This window comes from Drosophila subpulchrella, unplaced genomic scaffold (genome assembly GCF_014743375.2).
Source record: "Drosophila subpulchrella strain 33 F10 #4 breed RU33 unplaced genomic scaffold, RU_Dsub_v1.1 Primary Assembly Seq82, whole genome shotgun sequence".
NCBI classification, from domain to species: Eukaryota; Metazoa; Arthropoda; class Insecta; order Diptera; family Drosophilidae; genus Drosophila; species Drosophila subpulchrella.
This window is the reverse complement of record NW_023665717.1, coordinates 22,444-38,706: the sequence shown is the minus strand read 5'-3', so window position 1 is coordinate 38,706 and position 16,263 is coordinate 22,444. Positions and strand designations below refer to the sequence as shown.

The 16,263-nt window shown below is 41.9% G+C and overlaps 2 non-coding genes and 1 pseudogene across 2 annotated transcripts; all 3 read right to left on the bottom strand.

Moving 5' to 3' along the window:
- Positions 1-57: 57 nt before the first annotated feature.
- Positions 58-236, bottom strand: LOC119562679. Its single transcript, XR_005221947.1, has one exon. It is a non-coding gene; the product is annotated as a 5.8S ribosomal RNA (ribosomal RNA).
- A 659-nt stretch (positions 237-895) lies between these two features.
- Positions 896-2,890, bottom strand: LOC119562676. The gene has a single exon (XR_005221944.1). It is a non-coding gene; the product is annotated as a small subunit ribosomal RNA (ribosomal RNA).
- Positions 2,891-6,458: 3,568 nt separating this feature from the next.
- Positions 6,459-15,893, bottom strand: LOC119562654 (annotated as a pseudogene).
- Between the last annotated feature and the right edge of the window lie 370 nt (positions 15,894-16,263).

Genomic DNA, 16,263 nt, shown 5'->3' with positions numbered 1-16,263 from the left:
ATGCTTATAAAATTTCATTATAAAATTTATATAAACAACTTAATTAGCATAGTCTTACAACCCTCAACCATATGTAGTCCAAGCAGCACTATAAAATTAATTAAAGTACATAACAGCATGGACTGCGATATGCGTTCAAAATGTCGATGTTCATGTGTCCTGCAGTTCACACGATGACGCACAGTTTGCTGCGTTCTTCATCGACCCATGAGCCGAGTGATCCACCGCTTAGAGTTTTATATATTGGTTTGGTAATTTTGTCATATATGTTTTTATTGAAAGAAATTAAAAATACACCATTTTACTGGCATATATCAATTCCTTCAATAAATTGATTTTTATACCTAAAACGAATGCTGCGAAATGTCTTAGTTTCATATAACCAATAATATATCAAGTATTTTTTAAATGGCATTTACGGTATTAATACTTTTTTTTAGCGATATATATTGAAATTTATATAAAACATTAACCTGTAATAATCAGGTACAACATTGTACATTTTAGGTTGTTGCATTATCCAATGTATGCGCATAACTGAGATGAACAATACATATCGCAACGCGTGTATATTATGGTCCATATACACACAGTGTTTTATTAATTAATTGCATTTAATATACAATATAATAATAATATTAAATAAATTTAATAATTTCGATTTGCTTGTTCGAATTTGTTATTTGTTTGCTTTTGCTTATTTATTTATCTCTTATTTAATGCAATAATATATTTATTATTACAATTATTATTTCGATTTGCTTGTTCGAAATTTTATATTTGATCTATAAAAGATCATATTTTTGGCAATTTATATTTTATTTGTATTACTATAATATATTATATTATTATAATAAAAACAAATTTTTTTATTAACGGTAAGGATATTAAACAATAATGATCCTTCCGCAGGTTCACCTACGGAAACCTTGTTACGACTTTTACTTCCTCTAAATAATCAAGTTCGGTCAACTTTTGCGAAACAACCGTAACACACAAGGCGTCACAGTGATCACGTCCGGAGACCTCACTAAATAATTCAATCGGTAGTAGCGACGGGCGGTGTGTACAAAGGGCAGGGACGTAATCAATGCGAGTTAATGACTCACACTTACTGGGAATTCCAAGTTCATGTGAACAGTTTCAGTTCACAATCCCAAGCATGAAAGTGGTTCAGCGGTTTACCCGGACCTCTCGGTCTAGGAAATACACGTTGATACTTTCATTGTAGCGCGCGTGCAGCCCAGGACATCTAAGGGCATCACAGACCTGTTATTGCTCAATCTCATTATTGCTAGACGCAATTTGTCCATTTAAGAAGCTAGTGTCCTTATAATGGGACAAACCAACAGGTACGGCTCCACTTATATAAACACATTCAAACACAATAAACATTTTACTGCCACCATGAATGAAGGCTATATAAGCTTCAACACCATAATCCTGAAGATATCTATTTAATATATTTGAGTCTCGTTCGTTATCGGAATTAACCAGACAAATCACTCCACGAACTAAGAACGGCCATGCACCACCACCCATAGATTCGAGAAAGAGCTATCAATCTGTCTTACACACTTATGTTCGGACCTGGTAAGTTTTCCCGTGTTGAGTCAAATTAAGCCGCAGGCTCCACTCCTGGTGGTGCCCTTCCGTCAATTCCTTTAAGTTTCAGCTTTGCAACCATACTTCCCCCGGAGCCCAAAAGCTTTGGTTTCCCGGGAAGCGACTGAGAGAGCCATAAAAGTAGCTACACCCAATTGCTAGCTGGCATCGTTTATGGTTAGAACTAGGGCGGTATCTGATCGCCTTCGAACCTCTAACTTTCGTTCTTGATTAATGAAAACATCTTTGGCAAATGCTTTCGCTTAAGTTAGTCTTACGACGGTCCAAGAATTTCACCTCTCGCGTCGTAATACTAATGCCCCCAAACTGCTTCTATTAATCATTACCTCTTGATCTGAAAACCAATGAAAGCAGAACAGAGGTCTTATTTCATTATCCCATGCACAGAATATTCAGGCATTTGAAGCCTGCTTTAAGCACTCTAATTTGTTCAAAGTAATTGTACCGGCCCACAATAACACTCGTTTAAGAGCACTAATGCAGGTTTTTAAATAGGAGGAACATATGAAAAAATACAAGTATCTAAGCACATGTAAGAACTCCACCGGTAATACGCTTACATACATAAAGGTATAGTACTAACCACAATTGTAAGTTGTACTACCCGTATGAAGCACAAGTTCAACTACGAACGTTTTAACCGCAACAACTTTAATATACGCTATTGGAGCTGGAATTACCGCGGCTGCTGGCACCAGACTTGCCCTCCAATTGGTCCTTGTTAAAGGATTTAAAGTGTACTCATTCCAATTACAGGGCCTCGGATATGAGTCCTGTATTGTTATTTTTCGTCACTACCTCCCCGAGCTGGGAGTGGGTAATTTACGCGCCTGCTGCCTTCCTTAGATGTGGTAGCCGTTTCTCAGGCTCCCTCTCCGGAATCGAACCCTGATTCCCCGTTACCCGTTGCAACCATGGTAGTCCTAGATACTACCATCAAAAGTTGATAGGGCAGACATTTGAAAGATCTGTCGTCGGTACAAGACCATACGATCTGCATGTTATCTAGAGTTCAACCAATATAACGATCTTGCGATCGCTTGGTTTTAGCCTAATAAAAGCACATGTCCCATAAGGTTCATGTTTTAATTGCATGTATTAGCTCTAGAATTACCACAGTTATCCAAGTAACTGTTAACGATCTAAGGAACCATAACTGATATAATGAGCCTTTTGCGGTTTCACTTTTAATTCGTGTGTACTTAGACATGCATGGCTTAATCTTTGAGACAAGCATATAACTACTGGCAGGATCAACCAGAATAATGTTTTTATTCATATTTCATTCATATTTTTGAATAGAAATTAGCAATATAAATTTTATAGATTGTTTTCTATCGAATACGGCCATTTTTATATAGCATTCGTATACGTTTGTTGTTTTCACAATATATACTTGTTCCGCCACTAATAATAACAAGTTTTTTAATTATTGATGTTAAAAACACAATATTTTTTTTCGTAATACGTAATAATTTTCTTTATATTTGCATATTTCATTCTAAAATATCTTTTTTGTTCGACATACGTCATTATTGTATCCACACATGTACAATTTTTGTTTAACCAATATAAAATATTGAATTAAATCATTTGTATTTTGATGATAAATTTAAAATTTATCTGTATATATTCATATAAGACTCTTTGGTAATATATAATATAAAACCGAGCGCATATATGATATGTAAGTTAGAAAAAATAATATATATATATATTATTTTCTTTTAATATAGGGACACCTCTTTTAATTTATCCCCGCAGGGAATTATCACATAACTCAGTATGTGATAATGGCAGACCAATATACATATATATCAAGATTATCAATACAAAATATATATCATTATTAGCCTGCCTCAATTGTAATTATTTATTTGGATTAACGATAAAGTTCGGAAACAATTTGTTATTCTATGTATAATAGAAACCTTGGCCTTTGTTTCAACATTATTATCTTTGGGCTTAAAATATTAACCGTGGAGCCAAGTCTCATATTCATAAATGAATAAAGAAACAAATTTGACGGATTAATATCTTCTCTACCGACAGACAGTATTTTGTCACGTCAATAGTAGATGGCCGGCCCATTGACCATCCTATAGTAGTTTTTGGACCCAATATCTTTAATTCGGGTATTTTCAATTGTCTTTGCCAATCAACCGTTTGGTACTCTCTCATATAATAAGAGAATACACATATAATTCCATTATATGGATATATCTTCATTATTTTATTTGCTACATCACCCTATAATAGTTTTTGAACCCGTCAACTTCAATTCGGGTATTTTCAATTGTCTTTGCCAACCATTTATATGGTATTCTCTATTATAATAAGAGAATACTAGTGTATATCCATTATATGGATATATCATCTTCATATTATTTGCTACACCACCCTATAGTAGTTTTTGAACCCATCATCTGCAATTCGGGTATTTTCAATTGTCTTTGCCAACCAACTATACGGTATTCTCTCTTATAATAAGAGAATACAAGTATATTTTCATTATATGGATATAATGCCATTTATTTTTCAATATCCATATAATTCATTTAGTTTTGTATGTACAAAACAAGTTTTCTTTATAGTATTGACAAAATCATATGTTTACGCATAACATAAGTTTTGACCAATACGAGGAGGGGCCCGCCAACGACCACCTCCCTATAGTAGTTTTTTACCCCACGCACTACTGCGTGCCTGTTTACAGTACTAGTGCCAGCTATCACTAGGTTTATATATCATGTTTCAGTGATATATGGGTAAATTCTACCATTTATTCTTATGTATATGGCATTTCTATGCCATATTTATACAATCCATTCATATCTTAATGTATATTTATTATATTATACATTATTATGCCTTATAGGTATTATACCTATAAGCCATATCCATACGATTCATTCACTAGTGCCGCCCCTCACTAGGTTTATAATTGTTATATCATTGATATACAATTTATTTCTATATATATGGCATTTATATGCCATATCCATACAATGCATTCACATTTCAATGTATATTTACTTGTTATACATTATTATGCCTTATAGGTATTATACCTATAAGCCATATCCATACGATTCACTTATATAAATATATGTATATTTTTCTATACATAATTTTTTTTTACTTTTGTATGGATTTCTATGCATATCCATAGTTTATATGGATATGCTTGGCGTTCTATATAGTATTGACAAATTCATATGCATAACATAAGTTTTGACCAATACGAGGAGGGGCCCGCCAACGACCACCTCCCTATAGTAGTTTTTTACCCCACGCACTATTGCGTGCATGTTTACAGTACTAGTGCCAGCTATCATTAGGTTTATATATCGTGTTTCAGTGATATATGGGTAAATTCTACCATTTATTCTTATGTATGTATATGGCATTTCTATGCCATATTTATATAATTCATTCATATCTTAATTTATATTTATTATATTATACATTATTATGCCTTATAGGTATTATACCTATAAGCCATATCCATACGATTCATATACTAGTGCAGCCCCTCACTAGGTTTATATATCTCATTTTAATTATATATTGGTAAATTCTATTATTTATTCTTGTGTATATGGCACTTATATGCCGCCATATCTATAAAAATGCATTTATATTTCAATGTATATTTTCTATATTATACATTATTATGCCTTAAAAAGTTATTATACCTACCATAAGGCGATATCCATACGATTCATTTATATAAAAGATATATGTATAATTTTCTATACATAATTTTTTTTTATGAATATATGGGTTTCCTAAGCATATCCATATAATACATTTAGTTTTATATGGATTAGATTGGTCTTCTTTATTGTATTGCCAAACTCATATTGATAAAATAAGTTTTGAACAATAAGAGGATCAGCCGCCAACCAACCAACCACTGCTACCATTGGAGGAACATATACTTACTTTTTATATGTCCTCTTACTTGAATGGTCCTCTCTTTACTTGAAAATTTCATTACCATAGGAATCTATTTATACATGGAATATGATTTCCACTACTTTTTCGCGTCACTAATAATTAATATGACGATACAGACTTGCTACCATAACATAAGTCTTGAACAATAATAGGAGCAGCCGCCAACCAACCACCAACCAACCAACCACTGCTACCATTGATAGTAATTTTATATGTCCTCTTTAGTTGAATTTCAATACCATAGGAATATTTATACATGGAATATGTTTTGCCACTACTTTTTCGCGTCACTAATAATATGACGATACAGTCTTGCTACCATAACATAAGTTTTGAACAATAAGAGGAGCAGACACACCAACCAACCAACCGCGCTGCTACCATTATATATACTTATATTTATATAAGTCCTCTTTACTTGAATGGCCTCTTTACTTGAATTTCAATACCATAGGAATATTTATTTATACATGGAATATGTTTTGCCACTACTTTTTCGCTTCACTAATAATATGACGATATAGACTTGCTACCATAACATAAGTTTTGAACAATAAGAGGAGCAGACACCAACCAACCAACCGCTGCTACCATTGAATGAACCATATATACAAACTTTTATATATGTCCTCTTTACTTGAATTTTAATACCATAGGAATATTTATACATGGAATATGTTTGCCACTTTATCATCGCGTCACTAATAAGATGACGATACATTTTGTTTGTTCAATATTTACTTATATATTGATGTTTCCAATTTAGGTCTTTTATATTTCTTCTTCCCTACCTTACACACCACAAACAAAGTGGCGTGCGATGCTGCAAGCAAGCATAATGATTATGCCCGCTTGCAACATCTTTATTATCGAATCATCAAGCAAAGGATAAGCTTCAGTGGATCGCAGTATGGCAGCTGCTCAACCACTTACAACACCTTGCCTGTTACAAAAGTCGTTTACAATTGATTCTAGGCTTTGTCATTGTATTAAATAATGCTTTTATATGTAACTAGCGCGGCATCAGGTGATCAAAGATCCTCCCAATTTACTATGTTACAAATTACATTGGCATCACATCCATTGTCGTTTATAAAGTAAATTATAAACTTTAAATGGTTTAGAAGCCATACAATGCAAATTGCCCCTTATTTATCATTGCAGTCCAGCACGGATACGACCTTAGAGGCGTTCAGGCATAATCCAACGGACGTAGCGTCATACCACTGTTCGCTCGAACAAGTATTGTGCCATTGGTCCGTACCTGCGGTTCCTCTCGTACTACGCAGGAATGCTGTCGCAACAACGTTTTGTCATTAGTAGGGTAAAACTAACCTGTCTCACGACGGTCTAAACCCAGCTCACGTTCCCTTGCATGGGTGAACAATCCAACGCTTGGTGAATTTTGCTTCACAATGATAGGAAGAGCCGACATCGAAGGATCAAAAAGCGACGTCGCTATGAACGCTTGGCCGCCACAAGCCAGTTATCCCTATGGTAACTTTTCTGACACCTCTTGTTAAAAACTCTTTAAACCAAAAGGATCGATAGGCCGAGCTTTTGCTGTCCCTGTGTGTACTGAACACCGAGATCAAGTCAGCATTTGCCCTTTTGCTCTATGTGTGGTTTCTGTCCGCACTGAGCTGGCCTTGGGACACCTCCGTTATTATTTGAGAGATGTACCGCCCCAGTCAAACTCCCTACCTGGCAATGTCCTTGAATTGGATCATACCTGAGTAATTGGAGTTATACCAAATTTTCAAATCAAAAATACATAAATGCACCGTTTTATTAAAGAATTTGTTTGCGATTATATAACAAACTCGTGATACTTTGATCAAGAAGCTTGCATCAAAACCCAATACCATAAGATATAATAAATATATCCGTATAATGGCTAGGAAATGATACACGTTCCATTTAATCAAGTAAGTAAGGAAACAATAAGAGTAGTGGTATTTCATTGGCGATACCAAACCGAAGTCTAATATCTCCCACTTATTCTACACCTCTTATGTCTCCTTACACTGCCAGATTAGAGTCAAGCTCAAAAGGGTCTTCTTTCCCCGCTAATTATTCCAAGCCCGTTCCCTTGGCTGTGGTTTCGCTAGATAGTAGATAGGGACAGGTGTGTCTCGGATCCCTCCGAACTTGTTTTACGTGGCGTGTTCCACAATGAAGGGATTACAACCACGGCATTCTAATATACCCACAAGTGAGTATATAATGCACGGGTCTAGGTTAAGCGCCAGACCAACGCCCCGGACTAGAAGCTATAGCTATGTACATAGCATCCACCCCAGTAGCAATTCGAGTACTTACTTGTCGGGCAAGCACTCCCCCTTGCGTAGGGGCGAGATCTATCTAAAATCTCTACTGTTCTGTGGGTCACAGCACCCGAGTTGTATAACGCAACATCCACGTCGAGCCCGAGGACTCTACCCGCGATATAGGTGTCAACCACAGCCACCACGATACTCCCACAAGGGGGCCAACCTCAATGAGCAGCCTTGGAGCTGCTCAACCCGTGGTACCGAAATTACAGGCTCGGTGAGCCTCACCCCTTCAGCTCCGACAAGCTCGGATGGGGCAACCATTGCCATATTAGTCGCCTCCTACGACAAGCTATGGCAGGCTGTGGCAGTATTCTTCGCCGCTACCACACGGCAAAAGAGGTGTGGGACTAACGTCCCGGCGCCTGTGGTTCCTCCCTCGTCGCATCCATCCTTCGCCTCGAGAAGGCAGCATCGGCAAAAACTCCTAGGAGACGCATCCGTTCTGGGGTCTCGACTACTCCCGCGACGATCCATCTTCCCTGGTCTCGAACGACTCCAAGGGCATCCAGGTCCCGCAAATCGTTGTACAGGCGGCATTCACACAGTATGTGGCGCCAGTCCTCTCTTGCCACGCCACATGAGCATGCGGTCGTGGTGCTGAGGGTCCTGCCTTGCAGAAATGCGTTCATCGACCCGTGTCCTGTCAGCAAGAATCCGGCTTTGAGGGTAAAGACAAAGTCTTTCCTCTTGTAGACGAACGCTGCCTCTGGGAAAAACTCGCGAGTCACGGAGCCGTGTTCCGCGCGATCCCATCTGAGTTGCCACTCATTTAGCAGACGTTCGTCTAGCAGCGCCATCTTAGCTTTCCAGTCCAACACGGACAGGTCCTGTCCGTGGAGCCAGTCGCTCTCATCCAGGGGGACATCCTTCCTCAGCTTGAACTTCACGGCGATCCTGTGAGCATCCAGATCCATTGGAGGAGCACCAGCAAGCACCTGCAGTGCCACCGTGGACACTGTGCGGCATACCGGTAGGCATCCTAAAAGGATGGACCTCTGGCACGAGGTGAGGAGTTTAAGGGACTTGCCCCTACTCGCCGCCTTGTACCAGACCGAGGCACCAAAGAGTGCACAGGGGACCATGAGTCCGCTGTAAATCGTCCTCTTAGCACGGGAGCTGAGCCCCCAATCGACTCGAAGCACCCGCGCTAGTCCTCCGGCAACTCCAGCCAGCCGATCTCTGAGAGCAGAGATATGCGGGAGAAAACTCAACCGCTCGCCGACTAAGATGCCAAGGTACCGGCATTTGGTGACGTAAGGCAGGCTTGCTCCAGCAAACCGTACCGTCGGTCTCCTCGTGCGTGAAAGCTGTCCTTTCAGCAACATTATTGCCGTCTTGCTGGTTGACACACTCACTCCAACCTCAGCTCCCCAGGCTCCCACGATGTCCATCAACTGCTCGCCCTTCCGCTCCAGATCGGCACGGGAATTCCCGTCGACGAAAAGCAGAAGATCATCTGCAAACGCGCTCAGAGCACAATGTGGCTCCAAGCGCTGAAGCAGCACATCCATCAGTAAATTCCAAATAAATGGACCACTGACGGACCCTTGCGGGCAGCCCCGTGTAACCGCAACTGTGGCTGCTTCATACCTGCTGATGATGCTTGCGCTACGGCCGGAAAAATAGCTTTTCCACAAGTCGATTTCTCGACAGCCTACGTCGACAAGCCGATCCAGCACCGCACTCCACTCCACGTTGTCGAAGGCTCCCTTGAAATCGACAAAGATTCCAAGGACCCTCCTCTCGCGACTGTTGGCGACGGTGTTTTTGGCGTGCATCCACGCATCCTCCACGCAGCGTCCAGGCCTGAATCCGAATTGCCATCTGCAGCCATCCGGTAGCACATCCTTCAGCCGATTCACCATGATTCCCTCAAGCGCCTTTCCGAACACTGGCAAAAGGCATATGCCGCGATAAGAGGCAGGATCGCTCCTGTCCTTATCTGGCCCCTTTACCAGCGGTATCACTCTCGGGTGCTTCCACTCGGCCGGAAAGTATCCTTCCGAGATGCACCGAGAGTACAGCTTCGTCAGGTGCTGAGGGATGGCACGCCATACCTCCTTGACAATACCGCCCGTGATGCCATCCATACCCGGCGATCGCCGGCTTCTCAGCCTCGCGACGCTGGTTGCCACCTCGAAGGCTTCGAGGATCGGTGGGGCACCAGGGGGTATGTCTTCTCGTGTCGTCGACTCCGCAACAGGGAAAAAGTTGCGGAGGAGCACACTTGCGCAGTCGTGCCAAGTTACGGAAAGTGCGCCGTTCGACCGGAGACATCCGAGATCGGCTGTCTTCTTCCGGCCTCGGCATATTCGGTATACGTGCCCCCATGGATCATCCTTGTGCCGTCCCACGAAGTCCCGCCAGTTTTGCTCCTTTGTCGTCAAGATAAGCTTCTTGTACTGGCCTGAGGCAAATCTCAGTCCAGCGGCAAGTTGCTCAGCATCGTCGGTGCCACTCCGGCGAGCTGCCTGCAGCCTACGCCTCAGTCTCCGGACCTCTTGGCGCTTGGTACTCAGCTCAGGATTCCACCATATTACGTTTCCCCTCGCTGCAGGTATCCTGCGCCCTATCACCCTGTCGCACACATCGTGTACGATGGAGCGAAGGGCAGACACATGGTCGTCCAATGGCGATTCCTCCAGTTCCTCGAGACTCTGTGCTGCACTCCTTAACTCTACACTGAATCTTCGCCAACTTGCATTGGAGAGCTTCCATTGCGGTACCGGAGCTAGGCTCTCAACGGTACTGCTCGGATCTGGAGTAACCTCAACAGTGATAATGTTGTGGTCACTCAGCTCCCAGAAGTCAACTCTCCAATCGTAGGTTGCCCATACTCGCGCCGCTTCGTTGGCGAAGGTCACGTCGATATCACTTCTAGAGCGGTGATTATCGAACGTGAACACCTGGCTGGCCGTATTCAGTACACTGGCACCGCTTGCAATTATCCACTCGTTCATGAGCTGTCCCCGTTCGCGGTTCAGGCGGTCTCCAGAGTTGTCTGGGGATTTGCTGAACCACATAGGGGAGACTGCGTTAGCATCAAGTCCGAGGATTGTCGGTGTTCTGCTAGCTAATAGCAGAACCGTATCCAGGTAGTCAGTGTAGGGCTCCAGAGCAGCTAGATGCTGGCAGTATACGGAGGCCAGAAAGATTGTGCCATATCTTCCTGTGACACTCACGCACACTCCGTAGTCCGTCGTCAAAGCCTCGATGGGCATGCAGATGGCAGATGGGTCGTCCACGATGATGGCAGCTTTCTTCCTCCTATCGGCGAATATCCTCATTCCTCCAGGCAGTCCAGTGAGTCGCTTGCCAGCGTCCACGTAGGGCTCCTGGACTAGTGCGAACAGGTGGCCAGCATCTCTCATCTGCTTGGCAAGCTCGATGACAGCGCAACGGCCTCGACCACAGTTAGCTTGGATGAACCTAAACATTAATGTCTAGAGTTCACCCTTGCAAGCACCGCCGCGTATACCGGACATCCAGGGGACAGCATGTGGTGCCCCGACTGGTAGCCCTTAAAACGGCAATTCCGGCAGTCCACCGGGTTCTGACATGCGCGCGCACTGTGGCCAGTCTGTCCGCACTGCCGGCAGACATTCTCCTTGTATCGGCAGTCTTTTATCTTGTGGTCAAAACCAACACATCTGTGGCACGCGTATGTGCGCACCAACGCCCGGCAGTTGTAGGCGAACCAGCCAATATAGGCCTTTCCGCCGTCGAGCACGTCGAGGGCCGTGGTGCTTACTTCCAGCGTCACATTAACTGTGGCGCCGTCCGCCTGCGACCACGACTTCTCCAGTCGCACCTGCTTTTTATACGACTCCAGAGTCATCTTGTCAGCGAAGTTGTTTTTGTACAACTCGCTCATGAACTCATCCGGCGGCGTCGCAGTGTCAACGTTGCTGACCACAATTTTCGGCGTTTGCGCTGGGCTTTGCTTCACCTCTAGGCCAGCTTCTACAAACTTCTTGTTGGCGACCACCTTTTGTATCTCGCCGGACGATGGGGTGCGGATGATGGCACCGCCACGCGCCAGCCCTCTCACCTCATGCAGACGTACTCCTAGCGAGGGAGCAATCTCCTTTCTGACTTTTTCCGCCAGCTCCTTACCCGAAATTTTCGGGTCGGAACTGTGGACAATGGCCGACCAGGTCTCGCGCGGTTTTCGCGGCATCGGGACCGGAACGGCGGATGGCATCGGGAGGCTTGGATATGCAGAGGCATATGCAGAGGGCATCCGCGGGGCAGCAGGTTGGGTAGTCGGCGGCGGCGGCGGCGGTGGTGCCTTCTTGGACTGCCGATATCGGTCTTCCAGGACCACGTTACGCAGCGCGAGCGCCGAAATAAGGGCCTCATATTTGGCCACGACGAGTAGCAGCTCCCTGGTGGAGCTCCTCACGATAACGCTGGTGTCAAGTATAAGCTCGGTGCGAATCTTCGCAACTTCCGCGGAAATCCGTCCGGGGCCACCCCTCACCACCTCCATGGCGTGGTCATACTTCACGACGTCTCCAGCGGCGGCGGCAGTAGCGGCGTCAGCAGCGGCGTCAGCGCTAGTAGCGACGTCAGCACTGGCAGCAGCGACGGGGTCAGCGGTGGTCTTGATAGTCTTCACCTCTTTTGCGCGCGATGCCACCATCGATGACGTCATAGGACGTCCTTTGGAGCGCTTTTTTTCTCCGCCGGGTGTAACAATCTTCGCCCTAGCTCCCTTCGCGGACGATGCAGATGATGAAGGGCGACCCTCTGGTTGGTCGTCCCAGTCCTTGTCCGTTTCAACAATATTCGCCCACGATTCCTCGTCGAGCGCAATCAACTTAGCTTTTGGGTTGTCTCGCACCTTACCTCGGCTGCGCTTACCGTCGAGGCGCATCTCGCCCTCGCTCATTGAATCCTCCCCCTCCGACATCTCTTTGGTGGTGTTAAAAATGGGACTCAAAAATACACTCACCCAATTTTTGTTAAGGCCCAGTAGCCTTTTCAGCTCGACTCAAATTTTTAAAACAAAATAAATTACCAAAAATGCTTTCAATTGTTCACAAAAGGAAAACGCGTATTCCGCCGCTCCTGGCGTGTGTATGATCACGCGAGCAACACTACTTGACCGCGCAGCCAAACCGCGGAGTCTGATACCACTTCCGCCAATGTAACTTTTGAGGAAACGCAAAAACACGAATTTTCGAATCGAGCAAAAATAAACAGGTACGATTACTTACACTGCCAGATTAGAGTGTGTGTAGATAGGGACAGTAGGAATCTCGTTAATCCATTCATGCGCGTCACTAATTAGATGACGAGGCATTTGGCTACCTTAAGAGAGTCATAGTTACTCCCGCCGTTGACCCGCGCTTACTTGAATTTCTTCACTTTGACATTCAGAGCACTGGGCAGAAATCACATTGTGTCAACACCCGCTAGGGCCATCACAATGCTTTGTTTTAATTAGACAGTCGGATTCCCCAAGTCCGTGCCAGTTCTGAATTGATTGTTAATTGATAATCGTTATAATTAATAAGAACTAATTGGTTTAACCCAATTAGTATTCTTAAAAATTTTAGCAAGAAAGTTCCACAATTGGCTACGTAACTAAACTATCCGGGGAACAAGTGACCAACATAAATGCCAGACACTCTATTTACCCAGAACGAGCACATAAACCATGTTATTGTTTCCCAATCAAGCCCGACTATCTCAATCTTCAGAGCCAATCCTTATCCCGAAGTTACGGATCTAATTTGCCGACTTCCCTTACCTACATTATTCTATCGACTAGAGACTCTTCACCTTGGAGACCAGCTGCGGATATTGGTACGGCCTGTTGAGAAGTTTGCGTGTCCCCACCATAAATTTTCAAGGTCCGAGGAGAAAATATCGACACAACAGTATATGTCATGCTCTTCTAGCCCATCTACCATATCTCTCTGCGAAAGACTTCCATGGTAGTACGGCTATAAAACAGAAAAGAAAACTCTTCCGATATCTCTCGACGGCTTCTTTATGGTCGTTCCTGTTGCCAGGATGAGCACGAGGCCCATATTTAATAACAAACGGATACTCAACAGGTTACGGAATTGGAACCGTATTCCCTTTCGTTCAAAATTATTCAAGTATATTAATTAGCTTGATTTATATAATATAATTATATTTGTATGGCATTTGTGTTTTACTTGAAAATTTTCGGCTTTCGCCTTGAACTTAGGACCGACTAACTCGTGATCAACCACTGTTCACACGAAACCCTTCTCCACTTCAGTCCTCCAAGGTCTCATTCGATTATTTGCTACTACCACCAAGATCTGTACCAATGGCAGCTCCATGCAGGCTTACGCCAAACACTTCTACGCATACCATTGTACCTTCCTACTCACTAAAGTTTCAAAATTTATATCACAAGTAATATAAATCATCTACTTTAGCGGTAATGTATAGGTATACAACTTAAGCGCCATCCATTTTAAGGGCTAGTTGCTTCGGCAGGTGAGTTGTTACACACTCCTTAGCGGATTTCGACTTCCATGATCACCGTCCTGCTGTTTTAAGCAACCAACGCCTTTCATGGTATCTGCATGAGTTGTTAATTTGGGCACCGTAACATTACGTTTGGTTCATCCCACAGCGCCAGTTCTGCTTACCAAAAGTGGCCCACTGGGCACATTATATCATAACCTTGAACTTCATATCAAGAAAGTTAAGGTTCTTACCCATTTAAAGTTTGAGAATAGGTTAAGATCGTTTCGACCCTAAGGCCTCTAATCATTCGCTTTACCAGATAAGATTATTTTATATAACATTAAAATGCACCAGCTATCCTGAGGGAAACTTCGGAAGGAACCAGCTACTAGATGGTTCGATTGGTCTTTCGCCCCTATACTCAATTCTGACAATCGATTTGCACGTCAGAACTGTTTCGGTCTTCCATCAGGGTTTCCCCTGACTTCAACCTGATCAAGTATAGTTCACCATCTTTCGGGTCACAGCATATATGCTCAAGGTACGTTCCAGTTAGAGGCATAAATAATATAAATATCATTATACATAACTATATAGAACGCCCCGGGATTGTGTTAATTAGCTATAAATAGTTAAAAAACTAATCCCATTATTAGTCAAGTTAATTACGCTATTAGGTTTATATCCCAATAACTTGCACATATGTTAGACTCCTTGGTCCGTGTTTCAAGACGGGTCCCGAAGGTATCCTGAATCTTTCGCATTGTTAATCATACAAGTGCATATAATAAACACAAAAATCAATGATAATTATGCCATTATATAATTCCGAAAAATTAACGCACTGTATTCATATAAATCTATCAGCACTTTATCAAATTAATAACATTTATTCTGTGTTAAAATGCAAGCAAATTAATTTGAATAAACTATAAGTTATATTTTATGATAAATTTTGTATGCTAATAGATTACAATGTCCTTATATGGAAAAAATGCACACTATTATCATAATATTGTTTAAATATTACAATTTTAATGATGAATTTTCCATAACGGATATTCAGGTTCATCGGGCTTAACCTCTAAGCAGTTTCACGTACTGTTTAACTCTCTATTCAGAGTTCTTTTCAACTTTCCCTCACGGTACTTGTTTACTATCGGTCTCATGGTTATATTTAGTTTTAGATGGAGTTTACCACCCACTTAGTGCTGCACTATCAAGCAACACGACTCTTTGGAAACATCATCTAGTAATCATTAACGTTATACGGGCCTGGCACCCTCTATGGGTAAATGGCCTCATTTAAGAAGGACTTAAATCGTTAATTTCTCATACTAGAATATTGACGCTCCATACACTGCATCTCACATTTGCCATATAGACAAAGTGACTTAGTGCTGAACTGATTTCTTTTCGCTCGCCGCTACTAAGAAAATCCTGGTTAGTTTCTTTTCCTCCCCTAATTAATATGCTTAAATTCAGGGGGTAGTCCCATATGAGTTGAGGTTGTGTATAACTTTTTTTGCAATTAATTCTTTATATATAATGATAAAACATTTTATTAAATTCGTTATATATTTTATATATTTGTATGGCATTTGTTTGGTCTAACGAATCAACGAAGAATAATAATATTGTCAACGGCTTTCTATTTACTAATCTTTAATAAGAGACAATTCTAGATAAATTTTTTATGCTAGACATTTCTCAGTATTATTTGATTGAAAAAGAAAATATTTCTCTTCGTTTTTCACATTCAAATTATTTACTAATGTGAGATAATGTTTTTCATATATTTGTTAATATTATGAATAATATAATAATTAAATTATTATTATCCAATAATATACCATATGCTTATAAAATTTCATTATAAAAT